The sequence below is a fragment of the Ursus maritimus genome, unplaced genomic scaffold (assembly GCF_017311325.1).
Source record: "Ursus maritimus isolate PB19 unplaced genomic scaffold, ASM1731132v1 scaffold_9, whole genome shotgun sequence".
Classification (NCBI taxonomy): Eukaryota; Metazoa; Chordata; class Mammalia; order Carnivora; family Ursidae; genus Ursus; species Ursus maritimus.
The window spans coordinates 65,989,682-66,006,957 of record NW_024427107.1 but is presented as its reverse complement, the minus strand read 5'-3'; the positions used below and the strand labels follow the sequence as shown (position 1 = coordinate 66,006,957).

Here is a 17,276-nt window from a genome sequence, read left to right as displayed (position 1 = left end):
TGTATTGCAAGGAGATCTTAGAATCTTTCACCACACAACTCTAGGCAACAACTGTCAATCCATCTAAGATGACATATGACTCTAAGGTGCACAGATTTTGCTCATTTTCCTTCCTATACAACCTCAGCCTGAATTGAAACCTAAAATAGAATTGCTTGATAGATAGAGTGAAAGAGGAAAAGCCTCAGGAATGTTCAAATAAGTAACACACACACACACACACACACACACACACACACACACACACACACAAAATGGTTGTAAGACTGCCCAGAATCAATTCAAAATGACTCAGTAAAAGTTTACTGAGTGCCAACACCATGCCGGATGAGGGGTATACTGACGTGAATAGACATAGTCTCCATCTTCAAAAGTTTCCACACCAGATGGGGAGAGATTTCTATAACAGATAAATTTTAAACAATATGGTAATGATTATAACTGGGTAAGCTCCATGCCTTCAGGCAGGGATCATGACTATATTTTTCACTACGGCATACCCACCACACACCCCCCACACGTGGCATAGACCAGGTACTCAGTAATAGCTGTTAAATGATGGAGGCAGAGGTCACAATACTTATTTTGTCTGGAATAAATGGGCAAAAGCCTTAAGGAAAAAGTCAAAGTTTTCCTGCATCTTGAAAAAAATCAGTAAGAACCTTCAGACATGCATAAAGACAGGAACTCCTATTTATAACTTTTCTCCAGAATTATGATAAAAACAAAATAAGCCACTTGTCCTCCAGTTGTTCGCAGATAACAATTACCCACTTTCCAAAAGATTTAAAAGAGTGCTTCATGAATATACAATAAAGAGAAAGGTATGACTGGTTTTCATCAAAGCTGTTGTAATCCATCTTTATTTGTTCTAGATGTCCCGGAAACCCCAAATTCAACAATGGTCACAGATTGTGCTCTCAGAGTGATCTTTTATCAGTTTTCTTTTGTGGAACACTAATTAAAATAAATTAGGGTGACATGTCATTGACTGGCCTGGTTTTACCAGTGCATAACAAAGAGACAGGAGAACAGACTTGAAGGGTAATAATCTGCTACTTGTTTTTACTTCCTAAATTGCAGATGTCTGTTTCTAATGGATGAACAACTGAAATTTCAAAGCACTTACTTCAAGCATAACTAAATGTCTTCCATCAAGCAGCTATATTAGAGATTTGATTAACATTATCTCTTCAAATATGCTTGAAAGAATTCATTCCTGTTTTCATGGAGAATATCTTCAATCTCGTCTGTCTTTGAACTTTGATAAGCCTTATAGCCCACGTGCCCCCTCTTCTGTACTTGATTATACTCTTCCACGTGGCAGATTAAAATTTTATGTGTGCTAAGTCATGTGTCTTCAGCAAGGCTGTGGTACATGGCAAAGAGATCAGATCTTCTATTGCCTTTCTGTCACATATAAAAGGAAGGAGAGAGGACAAAGAGAATAAAGGAGAGAAGAAGGGAAGGAAAGAAAATAAGAAAGAAAAAAAAGAATGAAACGTGCACTATTAGACATCCATTATCTTCCATGCATGGTGCTATGTGCTTTGTATAAAATATGCCATTTAATCCTTTCAAGAACACTATACATTAAGGAGGGCACGTATTGCATGGTGCACTGGGTGTTATACACAACTAATGAATCATCGAACTTTACATCAGAAACCAGGGTTGTACTGTATGGTGACTAACATAATATAATAAAAAAACATTAAAAAAAAAAGAACACTATACAATAAGTATTTCTTTCCTTTTTGGAAATAAGGAAACTCAAACACGAAATTGGTTGCCAGTTGCATGGCAGAGGCAGAATGAAAACCCAGGTCCGTCCTTCATGTTTATTTCTCCTTCTGAAAGAATTTGCTCTGCCAAGGCCCCTTCTCAGGTGACAGTGATGAGTAGCCATGTCATAGACTATCAGACTCTGGCTCTCCCCCATCCCTTGGACACAAGTGACTGAACATCAGGACTTTGGTATCTGAGACACAGCCATGTCCTGTATGAAAAGATGAAGCCATTCAGATTATTTCTATTGTTTGACCTAGAAAGTAACTAAGAGACAGAGTCAGTTAAGAGTGAGACACAAAACCAAAAATAATTAATTAAGAAATGACCTGTCAAGCCACAGAGTAGAATATATTTACAACAGGTATAACCAACAAAGGATTTCTATGTGTATGACATAAATAGTTCATATAGATCAGTGAAAAAAAGGCAGACAACATAGGAGATGGTCAAAAAATTTGAACAGTACCTCACAAAAGAACATATGCTATGTAGGGTGGCCATATAATGCATCATCCAAACTGGGACCACTCAATAATTATACCAGGACAACAGGAGTGAGCCAGGACTGACCCAGGCAAATAGGATATATGAGGGGCACCACCGGAATAACAAACACATACAAAGGTGCTCACCCTCATTGGTCATTCAGGAAATGCAAATTAGGACTACAGTGAGGACTTCCACACACGCACCGGAACGACTAAAAGGAAGAAGACTGATAATACAAACTGTCAGTAAGGGTGAGGATACGGGGCACATAGAACTCTCCGGCATTGCTGGGGGGGGGTATAAATTGAGACAATCACCCTGAAAAACTCTTGGGGAGCAACTACCAAAGTAAAACATGCATGTCTAATGCACCAGTTCAACTCTCAAGTATATATATAAATATATATGTATATATACACTTCAGTATACATACACGAAAAAACAATAAAAATTTGCATAGCGACGTTATCCATAACAACCCGAACTGGTAACAGCCCAAATGGCTATCAGTAGTAGCATAGATAAATACAGTATAGTATACTCATACAATAATGACTATGCCACAGTTAAAATGAGTGAGCCAGTGCCACACAAGACAACATGGATGGATATCACAAATATAGTACTAAATACTAGGAAACTGGACTCAAAGAGTAAAGAGTATATGATTACATTTTTATAAATGTCAAAACAGGCAAACTAATCTATGGCGTTAGAAGCCAAGCTACCACTTACCTTTGGGGAAGGGCTGGTGACTGAGACGAAGGTGGGGAGCTTCTAGGAAGCTGGTAACGTTCTGTTTCTTCATCTAGGTGGTAGTAATTCAAGTATGTTCACTTTGGATAAAATCATTGAGCCCTACACCAAAAATGTGTGCATTTTTTTTCTCTGTATACTATACTTCAATAAACAAGTTTATGAGTAGGATGAAAATTTTTTTAAAAAGAGAGAGAGGAAAATTTCCTGAAGCAAAGTAGGGCTGTGATGGGCAATATGCAAGCTGAAGTTATAGGGAGTAAAACTTAACAGAGGAAGCCAGTCAGTAAAGAGAATAGAATGAAACAGATATGCAGGTAGAAGCTGAGAAGCCATGGGAGAAAAACCATGGGTTTTTGAGACAGGACAGCCAATAGTTTGCACTGCCTCAAATTCTGGCAATTTTCCAATTCCTGATCCCATTCATATGTATTTTTATAATAATCACCCTTTTTCTTGAGGCAATAAAAAAGGCTCTCCATAAAAACAAACAAGGCTGGGGTGTGTGGGTGGCACAGCCAGTTAAGCCTCTGACTCTTGGCTTCAGCTCAGGTCATGATCTCAGGGTCCTGGGATTGAGCCCTGCGTTGGGCTCCACTGACCAGGGAGTCTGCTTGAGGGTTCTCTCTCACTCTCCCTCTGCCCCTCCCCCCACACTCTGGTGCTCTCTCTCTCTCTCTCTCAAATAAGTAAATATTTTAATTTTTTTTAAAAATCAAAAAATAAAAATAAACATGGCTAACTAAAACACCAATGTTTTCTTTCTCAGACCTGCTAAAAGTACAATTTTGGCAGCTAGGGAGCTTATCTTCATCAAAAGCTATTTGTGTTATAAATGAAAACAAAATAAAGTGAGCCCTGTGGGTGATGAACTCTTATGCCTTCCGTGACAAGAGTCAGATGATTTCCAAAATATATTGCAAATAGAGAACCCTCATCCTGATTCAAATCCATCATCTGTCCTGGGCGTATAAACCATGAGTGGTGCTCAAATAACAGATCTTATGTCATTTCACGTTGACACGTATTTACTGAGCTGTACTACAGCTCAGATACTAAACACAGGGGTTAGGGAGCTGAATATAGTGTGACTTCTCTTGGTCTCACAGGTTTTATTCGTTTTGTGTGGTACTAAATGTCCAGCACCTGGAATAGTGTCTAGCACTTAATAGGTGCTCAATTAATATTCATTGAATGAATTAGTGAATGAATAAGTAGAAGAGATACACAAATAATTGCCATGCCATGCAACGTAGAAGCCTGTGTAGGCTTTAGTGATACAACGGAAGTTGTTCCATTTCCAGTAGAGATGAGAAAAGGCTACATCGAAAGAACAATTTGGTTGAGCCCTGAAGAATTCTCTCATTTATTGACAGACAATGAACGACATTCCAGGCAAAGAAGTCACCATGGGAAAAATTAGGGGCATGTATGTATGTGCAAAATGTGTTCATTCTCTTTCACAACCCAATCCATGAGAAGTAGGAAAATGTGGGTGGCCCACAGACCACAAAGTAAATATCCCCCAATTTCCTGCACCAGCTGGTCAATTCTGTCTACACAGAATCAAGAGGAATGAAGAATTATCCAGAGGATATGTGCTACTAGGGAGGGATTTCATGTGGGGTTTCATAGAGCCATCGCATATGTCTAAGAGGTACTGCTGCATAAGCCACCCTGGACTGAGAGACGGAGGGCAAGTGGACAAAGTCCCAGGGCCTCCATCCCAGATTTAACCAAAACAGCTCCTCTTTTTAATCTGTTTTCTCTAAGATTTTAATGAGAACATCAGTCATTCTCTATATAACTGGATAGTTTTTTTTTTTACTTTCTAAAAAATACAGTTTTCAAACAACTGATTTATCAAGTGCAAATTCACAGAATAACTGTACAGCCATTTCCTGCACTTTCTGTAGTCACAATTTAATCACTGTAAATGAAAAGAAAACTCTATTGATTTTTATTTTTTCGAAATGATGATCTACACTGGAATTCCCAGTCTACGGGGGAGTAATACCTCATTGTGATTTTTAATACCATACAAGAGAAGACATCTGTCTCAAAGATGCTGGATCTGTCAATGTACTGATTTCAATTACTTCTCTTCATGCTCATATGCTGTGCTGTGCCCTTTTATTTTGGTATGCTTTGCACTGGGATCCATGAGCCCCTTCAAACATGTCTGTAGGTTGCCATGTTGTTTTGGTGGCGGGGTGTAAGAAATAAAATATTTCATGCTCCTCTCTTAGATTTCCCCATTTAGTCTCAATTCGTGACTTTATTTGCATGCATTTACATTCTTCATTCATTTATAAAATCAGTCAAAGGATCTTATAAGCCAGTTTAATGGGCTAACATCCAAGATGCCCATACCATTTCCAGATAGTTGGTGTATCCAAATGATTCATTTCCTGTGTTCCTTCCTCCAACTCTTCCAGTGCCATCATTCCATTTTTACCAAATGAAATTTTATAATTTTAGCAATTTTTAAGTTCCTGATACAATAAATATGTGTGTATACATAATAGAAATTGACCAAATACATATATATATGTGTATATGTACATATAATGTGACTATATCACCTTTATATAAAACACAGCAACAGGGAATTTTAGCTCCTTCACTTATTACCTCTAAGACCTTGGCTTCCTCAACAGTAAAAGAACCTCGTGAATGTTAGCGAATACTGAAGAGTAAAGGATGGAGAAGTTCATTCATTTAGCAACTACTGCATCTCAGGTACTCTTCAAGGCAGTAGTTCATCCAGGCAAAAAAAAAAAAAAAAAAAAAAAGAGAGAGAGAGAGAGAGAGAAAGCAGAAGAGAAAAGGCCACAGGAATCATGGAGGCCTTCCAGAGGTACTGGGGCCAATGGTGAAATTTCATTCTGCTAATGGAACAAGAAGTGTTGCCCAGCCAGTTGGCAAAGACAGGGCTACATCATTTTCCCATTGGTAGAAATCCATGGCCATCTCTCTTCTCTTCCTAAAGTGAAAATCAAATTGATTCAGGGCATTTGCTTACAGCTGCAAAAAGCTTCAGGAAGCAAGCCAGTCCAGTCAGTTGCCTGCTTCTTCCAACTATTCAGTAACTTTTGGAACTTCTGATGATGAGCTGGATAGGCCATCCCCACGTCACTAAAGCATAGAACCACCTTGTGTGTCCTACCATCTTCTCCTCTTTGGTTGTCCCATGGTCTTGCCAAAATCATACCTGTTCCCAATGTAATTTCATGCACCAGCTCAAATGAGCTATTTCTGGCCTCCTCCCACTTTCACATGGCATATGTTCTCAACTCAGTCCCAGAAAAATTCTGGATAATTTGTAACAGAAAGGGAGAGGTAGTCAGAACCTCAGCCCAACCATACCCCAATCACATGTCCCTCTCAGGACCAGGTATTTTTCTACAAATGGAGCTCATTACTCCTCTTCCTCCATCTTGCACCCATAAAGAATCTGTTATATTTGTAAAGCTTTTAATTGGTTCAACTGAGCCAAGGCTAGAAAAGGACCAAGCAGTACAAAACAGAGGAAGAGCATGGGCTTTGGACTGATACATCAACTCTTATGACTGCCAGAGTCAACTTACCTGCCTTGACCTCTAGCTCTGCCACATGGTTGATTTCTAGAGCAAGTTACTTAACTTTTTCTTCTTCTATAAAGTAGAGTAACATTCTAAATTCTAGTTTTGCAGGGTTACTGTGTAGATTATATTAGATATAGATATGTATAATAGATCTATTATATACATACCTATTTTATATATAAAATGTATATAAGTATATGAAATAAATTATATATATATGACTTAAGTATATATAATGCACTTAGCACAGTGTCTGGAAGTATTTTTTATTATTATTATTGTTATTATTATTATTAGGTGTTCTAGTTATCTATCGTTATATAACAAATCACCCCAAATATTAATGGCATAAAGCAACAGCTATTCTATTCTGCTCACAGCAGGAACAATGCCTAAACTGGGGAGGGGCATGAATGTCTAAAAATGGCCAGGGCAGCTTTACTGAGGCTCCGTGTCTGGCGTTTCCATTCTGACTATCACCCGGATTCCTTCATTATTCTCCCCATGGTCCTGCTGAGTCTGGAATGTCCAAGATAATTTCTTTGCTCATATGTCTGGCGGTTGTGCTAGAATGACTGGTATAGCTGTGGCTGGAAGAGCATGTCTCTTTCTCTCTTCATGTTGCTAACTGGGACTTCCTCAAAGCATGGTGGTATTGGGGTAGTCAAGTTCTTACTTGACAGCTGGCTTCCCCAAGAATGAGCATTCATTCCAAAAGACACTTCAAGGCTTCTTAGGAGCTAGCCTCCAGTGTCACACAGTACCCTTCTGCCATATTCTATCGGTCAAGAACAAGTCACAGAGGCAGCCAAGATTCAAGGGGTAAGAATTACACAGAACATGAGTACCAGAAAGCATGACTCATTGGAGTATCGTCTTTGTTGATAAGATACTAGAGTTTTCCCTCTGGCCTGATACACATCCTCCCCACATGCAAAATAAACTCACCAGAAGATGGCCACATCAGTATCTCTCATTCTATATGATCTTCCGCGATGTAATCTTGGTATTTTCCTATCAAGAGGGAGAATGTATTTCTCTATCACTTTGGATCTGACAGAGCCTTTGGCAGCTTTGGCCAACAAGATATGGCGGAAATGATGTCATCTGTAGCCCTAACTGGCCTGGGAGCTTCTTCTTCTTGCCATCTTGGAAGCTAGCCACCATACAAGAGGTGTGACTACCTTGAATCCACTAGGCTGTGCAAAATACAAGCCAAGGCCCTGGAGGATGAGATGTGACGTAGAAAGAGAAAAAGGCCAAGGAACACCAAGGCACCAGGCATGTGAGAGGAAAGGCATCTTAGACATTGAGCCCAGCTGATCCTTCAGATGGCTCCAGCCTCAGCTGCCATCTGACTGCAACCACTTGGAGACCCCAGGTAAGAACCTCCCAGAACTCTGACATAGTAATAAATTGCTGTTTTAAGCACCTACGTTCCAGGGTGGTTTGTTAGCTGTGAGAGATAGCTGAGAATGCCACCTATGTGATATTGGGCGAACCACTTGATCTATCTGAGCCTCAATTTCCCCAGGTGTCCGAGGGACACAAAACAAATATTCGCTCTGCTCCTATCTTTAATCACGACTGAGACAGAGATCTTGTAGTTGTTTGCCACACTCGTGCAGCATGTTTAGAGGGGGGATGAGCTTCCTCTTGATTTGACAGGGACATAAAAAAGCAGAGGCACGCATTATTGACGCACAAAAACATTTTCCCCCCCTTTGTTGCTGACGTCAGCCTCAGTACCTCTTGCACTGTCACTTCTATATAAAGATGAGAGACCAGCTGCCTGACCTCCAGTTTGCTTCTTTTGTCCCCATGGGTATCTCAGAAGGAAAGACATCTTGCACTCAGAAAACTTCCGTGGGATCCAGGGCCTTGCATACCTCTAGCCTTTGCATATTTGTCTGCTTTTAAAAGGGGGCAACTTCTTCCAAAACATTGTCACTGTGAATACCAAAAGGAAAATGACAGACTGTTTTGGAAGTCCAAACACTATGCATTCCTAGGACTGTGACCATTATGGGCACTTAGGATTCAATGAATATTGAATGAATGCAGAAAAGGATAGCTCGTCTCATTTTTATTGAAAACTGCATTTCAAAACCTCTATTTCTCAAAGAATGCTCATGGATACATCGCATCACAGTTACCAGGGTGCTTGTTAAAAATGCAGATTCCAGAAACATTGAATCAGAATGTCTTGAAGTGGAGGCCAGGAATTTGTATTTTTTTTTAAAGATTTTATTTATTTATTTGACAGAGATAGAGACAGCCAGCAAGAGAGGGAACACAAGCAGGGGGAGTGGGAGAGGAAGAAGCAGGCTCCCAGCAGAGGAGCCTGATGTGGGGCTCGATTCCAGAATGCTGGGATCACGCCCTGAGCCGAAGGCAGACGCTTAACGACTGCGCCACCCAGGCGCCCCTAGGGATTTGTATTTTTCACAAGCACCCACAGTGATTACTAAGAGCACTAAAATTCAAGAACCAACTCTAAATTCCCACGTTTCTTTCCAAGTTTGATTTGGGAGCCATCAACTGGCCAAGACAGGGAACAAAGAAACCCAAGCAGGATTTAGAAATTCTGGTGCTTTGCATACCTTTCACAGAATTAATCATGTATATGGGCTTCTTCTACACTTAAGGGTATAAACAGTACAGATGGTTCACTGATTTTTTAAATCTGTTTTTGCTTAATCTGTCTAAATGTAAAACAAAAATGAGAATACCTTATTATAATTTCCAAGGCTTCAGGAAAAGTGTTTTTATATAAAGGCATGAGGAGGATTTAATGGCAACAAGCAATTACTTCTTTCCCAGGTAAATCAGCATGAGAACTTTTTTGCCGGGACCAGATTCTCTAAGTGGAAGAACAAAGGATTTAGAGGACAACCTAAAACAAATCAATTAACTTTCCTGTGCCCCATTTTCCTCATCTGCTAGGAGAATTTCTATGAGGATTACATAGGGTCACCATATTGCACAACTCACGTTATCGTCTATGTGCAGTGCACAACTTGAACATCTGTACATAGAAGTCCTATAAGTGAGTAAACAAATGTGTGTGAAGGCCTGCCACATACTATAGGGAAAGTAAGGGATTCTTATATGGGGTGGTGATGGGAAGAAAAAAGAAAGTTAATTTATTTGGATCTGTAAAACAGGAACTTGAGAAAGAGATTATACAGATGTAAAATTACTTGACTGAAGCTGTTGCCCGGGTTTAGTAAGGCTGTTGATCAGCCCAAAAACATACATGTGTGCACAAGCAGACATCCACAAACAGTCAGTTTGCAGACACTTTAGGTTCCCTACCCATATTTTGAATACCTCCTCTTTTCTTCTGAAAAATCCCTTTTTTCCATTTTTGGACAGACCTACTGCTCTTCCAATCTCTGGATATGTGGTCTGGGTAGGACTCCATATTCAGCTACAAGGGTGGGAAGCACAACTTATGCCCTAGCCAATCAGCACTCCACCTATTGCTAGGAAGAAGGGCAGGAGTGCACGACCCAAGCTGGACCGGTCAGAGTCAGTCTCAGGACCTAGGAAAGGCTCTCACTTTCCTCTGCTGTACTTGAACTGGGACAGGATGAGGCCAGACCTGCTGTTGCCATTTGATACTAGGAAGTGTGAGGCTAGGGATGCTCTGGGATGAGGGGCAAAACTTGGAGTTTGAGTTCTGGATCCTACCTTGCCTGAAGCAGACTTTTCAGCTTTGTCAATCTGCCTATTGCCCTTGATGTTTCTGCTGAGGCCAGTCTGCACCATTTCTTCATCACCTGCAACATCACAAAATGAATACTATACTATACATACAACTAGACCCACTCTTTGACCCATTCATAACAGGGTTACTTTATCTGCTGTTTGCCTGTCTGCTAGTAGTTATTGCATTAATGCATCAAGTTTCACTATGCTGAATACATAATTTATCATCCAAACCAGGACACTTTTGAGAGTGGAAGGGGCATTATTATTTTATGACTTATGTCAGGACAAAAGTATAAACCAAAGTAAACCACGCTGTATGATCACCATAATTTTAACCAAATGGCCTGGCTGTTGATAATTTGAAGACACAACCAGAGTCTATGTTTGTTTTTTTTAAGTGGTTTACTTTACAGTACTCATCACTGTATTCCTGACACTTAGAATAATGTCCAGCACAACAGTGATATTCAATATTTATCTAATGAACAAAGCATTTCAAAAACATTTCAGTGTGTTCATTCATGTATTTCTTCAACAAATACTTGAGTACATTTTATTACTTGCCAATCATTGTTCCAGGTGCTGAAGGTACAAATGTGGACAAGATAGATAGGGTTCCTGCCCTCCTGGAGTTTCCATTCTTGGGGAGAGGGACAAGACAATACACAAGGGAGCGAACAAGTACTAACGTGCTGTGGAAGAAACGAGACAGGGTGGCATCTGGGGAAAGTGATGTTTTCAAGCAGTACAATCAGGAAATGTCTCTCCAAGAAGGTGACTTCTGAACTGAAACTGAGGCCATCAGGCAAAGAGCAAGACAGGCTCCGACAGCAAAGATGAGGTCCCTGCCTGCTGCCCTGCACTGCTCTCCAGCTCACAGCGTGACCCACACGGTCACACATGCTTGGGACTCCAGGAGCTGCCAGTGGACCAGCCTTGAGGAGATGCCCAACTGGTTGAGCATAGGAACCACAGAAAAAGGCACAGGAGAGAATGCTATAAGCACGCGAGAGGTGACAGCATCCTGGGATCGAGGGTGGGCACCGGAAGCGAGATTTGGAATTAGGGAGTAGAGCAGTGATTCCAGGCTCTGGGATCAGGCTGTGGGTTTGAATCCTGTCTCTCTGCGTATCAGCCTTGTGACCTTGAGCAGATAATCTTTGTGAGATTCACGATCCCATCTGTAAGACTAGGATAATAATAATAGTATCCTAATATGTACTTAGGGCTTAGCACAGCATCTGAGAAACCGTAAGTGCTCCGTAAATATTAGCTATTATTGTTAAATAGTGAGGAGAGACAGTAACTGTTCAAATATGTTCCGGAATACAAAAGAAAAATAAGATGCAGGCCCTTCTGCTCAGGAATCTCACGGTGTGCTCACAGTAATGGGAGTTCTCAAACACGCTTGGACTGAACACTAGGTCTCTGAAGAAAGCGTTCTGCGATGAAGCTAAATAAGGACATTTTTTTCAATTATCAAGGAATAAATAAGTTTGAGATCACATTTTTTTTTCCAATTTCAAGTCGTCTTCCCAGATATATTTTTCTTAAACTTTAGACGTCTGCTACCTAAAGTACTGGCAGATGAGAATGAATGAACAAGCAGCAGAGAAATATTACCAGAAAAACTCAGGAACGGCCAATCATGTTTAGACCAACACCTTGTTCTTTTAGTGCGTATGTGTACTCGGGCTGTGGTTTTTAAATCAGACGCAGACTGTCAGGTTGTCTGGAAGTAAAGCTGTTCCTTTTGCATATCCCGGAATTAAATATACCAATATTTCATGGTGTTCTTTCAAAAGGAGCCATGCTTTCCAGGTGTTCTAGTGCCTAAATAAATTCAAAAATCACTCTAGAAAAGTCCAAAGCCCTTGACAGAAAGTTTCTAATTCATCCTCCCGCTCTCATAGGAGCTGAAAAGTGGAATTTGCTGGAGCTACAAGAGTGGTGCGTGTGCACACACACACACACACACACAAATTAAATTAAGAGACGGGGACTAAATTAAGGGGACGAGGGGACTGTTATCTCCTTGAAAAAGAAAATGAAACCCAGGAGATGATGATTTTCCCAAGGTCACTCAGGAAGTTGACAAAGGAACTAAAAGTAAGAATGACATCTCAGGGACTAATAGTTCATACAGGTCTCTGCTGTGTGCATAAAAATCACTGAGCTTCCCAAGGGCAATGATAATGAACAGTGTGATTTAAGAACTCTAACTGCAACATATTTTGAGGTTTCTAGTCCCAGAGGCACAATAACTAAAAGGATCTCAAAGCAGCAGGCAGAAAGTGTCTGGTCCTTTTAATGGACGATGCCCCAGATGGCACGGAGTTCCCCATTGCACTCTGCATATCCATCCGGGCCACTCTGTCCTTGATTACAGTGAAGAATCCTCTCCATCAGTTATGCCCAGTGCCCAGCTTAAATGTTATTCATCCCAGGAAGTCTGGTTGGATTCTTTCCCTGCCCCAAATCTCTGTCTTTAGTGATGGCTTTCACCTGTTCTCCAGTAAGACCCACATAAGAAATACCTGGATATGCTTGCTTTTATTTTTTTCTTGCTGTCGTAACAAATTACCACAAATTTAGTGCCTTAAGACAGCACAAATTTATTATCTTACAGTTCTGGAGGTCAGACATGGGTTTCACTGGGTTCAAATGGAGGTGTTGGCAAGACTGCGTTTCTTTCTAGAGGCGGCTGAGAAGATTCCATTTCCTTGGCTTTTCCATTGTCTGGAAGCTGCCTGCATTCCTCATGTGTGGATCCCTTCCTCCACCTTCAAAGCCAGTCACGTGGTATCTCTCTGACCCTGCTTTCATCTTTATATCTCCCCTTCTGATCACAGCCAGAAAATGGTCCCTGCTTTTAAGGACTTGTGTGATTATACTGAGCCCACTAGGATAACCCAGGATAATCTCTCAACTCCATGTCCCTAATTTAATCACATGCTGCATCCTTCTGCCATGTAAGGTAACGTATTCACTGGCTCTGGGAATTGGGATGTGAATATCATTAGGGAGCCATTATTCAACCTACTACAGTCCACCCTTGGCCCCAAAGATTCATGTTTGTCTCACACGCAAAATACATTCTCTCCATCCCAAGTACCCCCAAAACCTCATCCGATTACAGGATCGCTTAAAGTTCAAAACCTCGTATAAATCAAATCGGTTCAAAGGACCCAGATCTCAGTATCTAAATCATCTCAATTAGGTAAGGGGAGGCTCTGGGTATAATCCATCCTGGGGTACAATTCATCTCTATCTGTGAGCCTGTAAAACTCAAGACATAAGTTATCTGCCCCCAAATGCAATGCCGGGAAAGACATAAAATGACAGTTACAGATATTTCTACTCCGAAAGGGAAGAAAATGAAAGGAAAAAAAAAAGAGTCAAGCAATTTTGAAATCCAGCCAGGAAAATTTCATTCGGTTTCAAGGCCTGTCAATGATCCCCTGAGGTCTGTGGCTCCTCCCTCTGGGCTCCAGGCTCTTCCCTCTGGGCTTGAGCCTCTGTCACCTGAGTCATCCTACTTTTTCATAAAAGGTGGCACTTGCTTGCAACTGAATGGTTTTATCAGCTTGTTTCTTACCAGTACAATGTTGAAAGCAAACAGCCTTCTTTCACATACTAATCTCTTTCAGTCCAAGCCAACAGTACAGAATTCTCTAGAACTTTGTAGGTCTCTGTGCATATCATGGGGATTCACACGCAAGTCTCCTCTGTTCTCAGGTCCTCCAAAACCGACTCAAGTTTCAAGTCCCTCCTTCTGTCTCAACAGAGTTAGCCCAGGGATGGGGCTCAAAGTGCCCTCAGAAATCTCTACCATTGTCCAACACTCTTGCCTTCCTTTGGGATATTCCTTTGGATAACGTCAGGGGAGAAAAATTGTTCTTCAACCAGCCTCCATTTATAACACGCTGTTATTTATGGCATTAAAATCTATGCTCCATGAGTCCTTGGGACTCTGACTTTCGATGCTCAAAGCCAGGGGTTCAGCTTAGAAGAAAACCACTGCTCTCTCCAAAAGCATGGCTCCTGCAACTAAAAGCCTTAGTGATGCGTGTTTAAAAGGTCATTCAGCAACTCACCTCACTTCATCATTCTAGTGTGTGTAGAGAGCTCTCACTGACTCCCACATATGGAAGAACGATGCTGGGCAAAGAGGGTCTTACATCTGTCTGCTAATAATCAGATTATGCACTAAAGTATGTTATACCAATTCTCTTGGTAATTCTCAAGGTGGAGATTAGTATCCCCATTTACCATTGAAGAAATAGATACACAAAGCATGAACAACCTCCTTAATCACACCACCTAATGAAGTGTCTAACTGTATATTCAAAACTCAGTCTGACTTCAAAATGGGACTGAGGCAAGCAATTCTTACAAATGTTCAAGCCAGATAATCCTGCCAACCCTCAATTTCCACAGTTGTCAAATGACAATATGGTTCATAATCTCTCATGCACAATTCCGGAAGTGTTGTTGGTATTGTTGTTTGTAAGATTTGTGAAAATAAGAATTGATATTTGATGCCAGTTTTGTCTCAGTGTTTCTACCAATCACATGTGCCTCTGTTGTAATTGATTTTTTTTTTTTAGTTAAATTGTTGGGGGGAAAGGGCGTGGCTTTTAATTACACTCCAAAAATGTTAAAAATAATAATAATGAAGGTATAACTATCCCAACGAATAATAGAAGAAGGGAAAGAAGTATCATTTTTATCAATAGCCAAGAAATAAGAGTTGTTGCAAAAATTATGGTGTGTCTGTGAGGTCCCTTACCATTGAATATAAAGTGGGAACCAACACCATATACAACTTAGTGAAATCTAAAGACAATTTGTTGATGTTTTACAGTGACTATGACAACCAAGAACTAAAGAAAAAAAGACGGAAGCATTGCCATGAGGGAAATAGAAAGATCTTGATTTTGGATTTATCAGATTTGAAAACAGTAAAGTGAATGTATGCCACTCACTTGCTGATCATGAAACCAGCCAGGCTAGCCCATGAAGAAGTCAACACCGAAGGGAAGTGTGGATATTCAGGAAGTTGGCTACAGAAACTTAAAAAGTGTCAGGGTGTAAAATATTTGAAAATCTGTGGTGACAAAGCTTCTGTTGATCATGAAGCAGCTGGGAATTACATGTGTAAATTTGCTAGGATCATATCTGATGAACACCTTAATCCTTCACAAATTTGCAAATGCTGATGAAACAGCTCTCTACTGGTGCTGTTTCTAGAAAAACCTGAGCGATGGCTGGTGAGTGAACCCCAGCTAGTTTTGACACTGGGTCCAGGGCCACTGTTTTCAGATGTGGCAATCTACAAAAAGAGTAAGTGGGTCGCGACTGGAAAGAGCCAACCTCCATGTTGTTTAACTGATGTATACAACTTATCTGTCCTTACTGTGCAAACAGGAACGTGTGGGTGAGCACAAAAATCCTTCTGACTGATTCAATACCCCTCCACACCTGAGTTCATTGCAGGCAACCCGGACTAGAAAAAACTGAAGCGTTTTACTGTTCATGGACATTACCCCACACATCCCTCTTCTAAACTTCTTGGAGAAAAATGTTTTCACCATGTATTCCTCCCCCAGTGTTATATCTGTGATACAATCTTGTGGATCAAGGAATTTTATACTCCATGGAGGGCAAGCATAAATTCTCCTCCACCTTTTGTTTTCCCTTAGCTGAATGCCTGTTGCAGTGAGCAAAAGTGTAGGGAATCCAAGACATACTGAAAGAGTTGAGATTGTCATTTCTGCAGTAGCTAATGCTTGGAATAGTATTAATACGTCAATATCGACAAATGCTTGGCACAGGTTTTGGGCTCTAGGGATGTTTGAAAATGAACCTGCAGTTGAAGACTTTGAAGATTTTATCGATACCGAGAATAGAATCGTGCCAAACTTCACGGATGACACTGAAACTTCACTGGATGAGCATGTAAATAAACTAGAAGAAGTTGGCATAGAAGCGCTGAACACTGGCACTAATGTGCTCTCCTAGAATGATGAGAAATTACGGAAAGCACGAGCTCCGTAGTGACAGCAATGATGATGACATTGTAAGCCCCAATTAAATATTTCCACAGGTGACAGGTTAACGAGAATCCCAGGAATAAGGCTGTAACTCAACAGAAAATGGAGAATCTCCTTCTGCCCTTCCTGTTCCTCCCCACTAAACCTAGCTTTTGTAAGATAGGCACATACCTGATGAGGTGGGACTTTTACTTTGTGGGTAATTCGCAGAGTTCATTTAAGTTGTGAATTATCTCTGTTGACTCAGCTTCTTTCTACAGTTTTACAAGAAGCACCTGCAAAATGGCACGAGGGGATAGGAGGTATAGGGTGAGTGGAGAAAGAGGATATGGATATTCCTAACATAAGTATCTGTGGAAGAGTGTAGGACAGAGAGCAAAGGCAAAGGTTCTTGGGCCACACTTGCCTGAGTTTGAATCCTGGTTCGGCCATTTGCTAACTGTGTGACCTTGGCCACTTTGTTTCACTTTACAGTGAAATATTTCACAGCCAAGGTCACATTGTAAATGAGGGTAATAATAGAAACGATCTCACTGGGTTCTTGTGAGAGTTGATGAGTTTAAACCACTTAGGATAGTGCCTGGCACATAATAAACACTAGAGAAATGATAGCAATTATTATTATCAGCCCCTTGAGAAGGTGATATTGAGACAAGTGCTTCACACATGGGAGAGACTTCAAAATATTAAAATAATGCATGAATACATGAGTGGCCTATATCCCACTCCGGCTACTATCTTTATCCTTTTATTCATTATTGCCAGTGGTCAAGCTAACCCTCTGTTTTTGTGTCTACAGCTCACCCGAGTCAGCGGCCATGAACACGACCCCCCAAAAAGCAGTCCACATAAAGGTATTTTAAAACAATTATACCCACGA

The 17,276-nt window shown here is 40.7% G+C and overlaps 1 long non-coding RNA gene across 1 annotated transcript in view; it reads right to left on the bottom strand.

Annotated features, from left to right (window-relative positions):
- Positions 1–10,130: 10,130 nt before the first annotated feature.
- The window catches only part of LOC103661680, a 70,646-nt gene continuing 63,500 nt past the window's right edge, over positions 10,131–17,276 (bottom strand). Inside the window, exons 4-5 of the long non-coding RNA XR_568203.2 lie at positions 16,568–16,671; positions 10,131–10,408 (exon numbers count right to left, since the gene is read on the bottom strand). This is a non-coding gene — a long non-coding RNA (uncharacterized LOC103661680). The remainder of the gene's footprint in view (positions 10,409–16,567; positions 16,672–17,276) is intronic.